General features: G+C 40.5%; 1 non-coding gene across 1 annotated transcript; it reads left to right on the forward strand.

Moving 5' to 3' along the window:
• Positions 1-3460: 3460 nt before the first annotated feature.
• On the forward strand, positions 3461-3568 carry LOC114489906. Its single transcript, XR_003683927.1, has one exon. It is a non-coding gene; the product is annotated as a U6 spliceosomal RNA (small nuclear RNA).
• Positions 3569-3814: the final 246 nt, after the last annotated feature.

Consider the following 3814-nt stretch of genomic DNA (forward strand, 5'->3'; position numbering starts at 1 on the left):
TACAAATCTGTTAGTATGATGAAAAAACAAACCAACAAACAAACACCTGATACACCAAATGCCGAGGAAGAAAGTTAAATGGTACCAACATTTTCGAAAAGAGTTTGGCATTTTCTTCTCAACTACACCTAGTGTTAGAAGCAATCTGCGGTTCATTCAAAAACTGGAAACCTATGCCCACACAAAAACCTGCACAGGGGTGGATGTTTACACCAGTTTTATTTCATAAAACTTGGAAGCAGCCAAGATGTCCTTCAGACATCCAGAGGACAAAATGTGGTCAGTGATCAAAAGAGAGAGAGAGAGAGAAAAACTATCAAGCCATGGAAAGAGAGAAAAACTTGAAATGCTATTAAGTGAAAGAAGCCAGTGTGAAAGGCTATTGTGCGATTCCGAATATAGGACATTTTGGCAAAGGGAAAGCTACAAAAGCAAGTAAAAATTGGCAGTAGTGGAGCAGGGTGTGGGGAGTGGAGGAATGAATAGGCAGAGCAGGTTTGGGGGCAGTAGAAATACCCTATAATACTACAATCGTGTGTCTCTATCACTAAACACTTGTGGAAACCATGGATGCGTCAATGTAGTTTCCTCTGTTCATTTTAACAAACCACTCTGGTGGACGATGCTAAGTGGGAGGAGCAGTAGAGATATGACAACTTGGTACTTTCTGCTCCCATCCTGATGTGAGCTATTAAAGAAAGAAAACAGTACAAGAAAGCGATGGAAAGCGACAGGGTTCAGGGAAACTAATAAGAGACAACAATACAGACAACAACCCTTAAAATGAGAAAAAGGCTGGAAAAAGTCATCCCTCACAACCCTCTTCCCCCAGCTAAAATGTAAAGTTATACTAATAAAGGGTAGGCAAAAGTATGTGTAGAGTCGTGAATACAGAGAACACAGTTTATCATTTATTTGTGTAACAACTGTGAACGTACTTTGGCTCGCCCCTGTGAGAGGTAGATCTTAAGGTAGGGAGACTTATTGGAGATTAAAGAGCTCTCCAGATGGTTAATAGAGCAATCATAAAAACACAACACTATTTCAACTTGTATTCATCTCTCAGGTTAAAAATATATCTAGCTAGAGTTGCTAAAATAGTAAAATGGGAAAACTCACAATCCCAGGTACAGGGGATCACCAGATCTCTTAACTTCTTTATTTTATTTTATTTTATTTTATTTTATTTTATTTTATTTTATTTTATTTTAATTGTTGTTGCAGTACAATCTTGTATCTTTTACTCCCATCCCAACCCACCCACCGAGCCCTCCCCTCCTCCCCCCATTTCCACCTGCCCCTAGATTTTGTCCATGTGTCCTTTATATTTGTTCCTGTAAACCCTTCCCCTTTTCCCCTGAAATTCCCTCTCCTCTCTAAACGTCTTTTTCTAAGAGTCGGGGTGTCTATTTAAGATCTTGTTTCTTTTCTTTAGATTTTATTGATTTATTTTTGTAGAAGGAAGGGAGGGAGGGAGGGAGAGAGAGCTCAATGTGCAGTTGCTGGGGGCCATGGCCTGCAACCCAGGCATGTGCCCTAACTGGGAATCGAACCTGCGATAGTTGGTTCGCAGCCTGCGCTCAGTCCACTGAGCTATGCCAGCCAGGGCACCTCTCTCAACTTCTAATAAAACCAGCAGTTTCAAAACAAGGCTATTTGGTAAATCCAAAAAGCACAGTGAACAGACTGGAGGCAGCTTACATGTACAATGAATGCCACATCATAACACATAATTTTTCCAAGTTCTCATTGAACTGGAATTGATCATATGTTGGGCACCACACCAAGCCTCAATCAATTCCAAGCAGTGACACTATTGAAGAAAAACTCATCTCTCTCCAAAGAGGAATTAGGCTGCCAACCTGTGACAGTCAGTTCAGCAGAAAACCTTCCACTGCTTGAAAATGATGCACTAAGTTACCTCAGAAAACCCTCTCACATACGAGAAGAATCATGGCACGAAATTGTTACCATTTCCATTTTAAAGTTACCATTTTAAAAGATGGTAACTGAATGAAAGCAGATAGAAACACATTAAAAGCTTCAGGAGATGATTCCACAACACATACAGTATTTAGAAAACCTAAACATGGGAAGAAAAGGTGAACAATCAATCATCTAAATTTTCATATCAAAAGCTAGAAAACAATGAACCCAACCCAAAGAAAGGAAAAGGATGGAAGTAATCAAGATGAAAATTAAACATACATAAACGATAGAACAAAAGATCAAAAGCAGTCCTCTACACATTTTCTATTCCTCACCTGGGGATATATTTACTGATTGTAGAGAGAAAGGAAGGGACGAGGCAGTGAGAAATACTGATGTGGGAGACAAACATCAATTGGTTGCCTCCCGTACATCCCCCAAACACAGACTGAACCTGCAACCCATGGATGTGCCCTGACTGGGGATCAAACCCGAAACCCTGAGCCACCCAGCTAGGACATACTTTGCAAAGTTTAATCAATCCGATTAACCTCCCCAAAACTGGGCAAGGAAAGTGCCCATTACCAAATCAGAAATGAAAAAGGACTACTGTTAAGCCTTCTAAAATATTTGTTTTCATTTATCGTATACAAATCATTGCAGAGAAAATGAAAAGATTTCCATGCAGGCACTCACAAAACTTTGACACTAAACTCTGTGTCAAGCCTTTATATATACTATTTCATTTATCCTGATTTTAAAGATACAGGACCAAGGCTTAAACATCATAGCATTCAGCTACAGACAAAAGGTTAGTATGCTTCTACCTAAAGATTATAATGACTGCTTTCAAGCTTCTGACCGGATATTCATGCACAAGGCCTTACATACAAAGAAAGCAGAGGTACATTGTTAATCATGTACAGTAGTAGTTCCTCGTTGCTAAAAGCCTCCGTGACTTTAAAGCGCAGCTTAAAACGGTAATAGCTTCTGTGATCACTCAGAAGGTATTCAGGATATGTGACATTGTGCAGTATTCTGCAGCACCCCCCCCCAAAAAAAACCCAAAGACTTATTGTCCTACCTGATTCCATTGGAAGAGGGGCTGAGACTGCCCCTCAGAAGCCTGGCCCTGGTTGTCACCCATCCTACTGGAGCACCACAGGTCATGGCTGCCATACTCAACACAGAACAGATATTTGCTACTTTATCTGTTTATGTGGTGCTTTAGAGAAGAAATGCTGGTCCACTTACAGGAAATAAAATGCCAGCATGCGTTGCCCTTAAAAATCTCCAACTCAAGAACAGGCCATCTTGCAGAGACCCTTTCTTAACCTAAAAGGAAAAAAGCTGATAAACTATTTATCAAGTATTAAAATAAAGGGAAATAGGAGAAAATGCAGGGAAGGTAAAGCAACAGTAAACACGGAAGCAAACTTAACATAAAAGGCATATTGTTGTTGAGGTGGCTGCACCACAATGGGCTGTACTTAATGCCACCAAACTAAAACAGTTACAAAGAGTTAAGATGGTGTCCACTGTGGCATCACATAAAAAATGGAATGGAAGTAAGTGCCAAATTTTAGCATGGCCCCTGCACAAGAATGACAGGCAAATTCGTGAGGTGTTTCATATCTTTTCAGCTATAAAGAAGAGGAAGCTCTTAGCCTTTGGGACAGAATGGATGCAGACCCGGAGACCATTATGCTAAGGGAAGTAAGCCAGTCAGAGGAAGACAACTCCCCAGGATTTCACTTGTATGTGGAATCTAATGAACAAAATCAACAAACAAAACAGAGACTCACAGATACACAGAACAGACTGACAGCTGTCACTTGGGAGCACAGTTGGGAGCTTGGAAGCAGGATGAGAAAGCTGAAGAGTC

Source organism: Phyllostomus discolor, chromosome Y (assembly GCF_004126475.2).
Source record: "Phyllostomus discolor isolate MPI-MPIP mPhyDis1 chromosome Y, mPhyDis1.pri.v3, whole genome shotgun sequence".
In the NCBI taxonomy this organism is placed as follows: Eukaryota; Metazoa; Chordata; class Mammalia; order Chiroptera; family Phyllostomidae; genus Phyllostomus; species Phyllostomus discolor.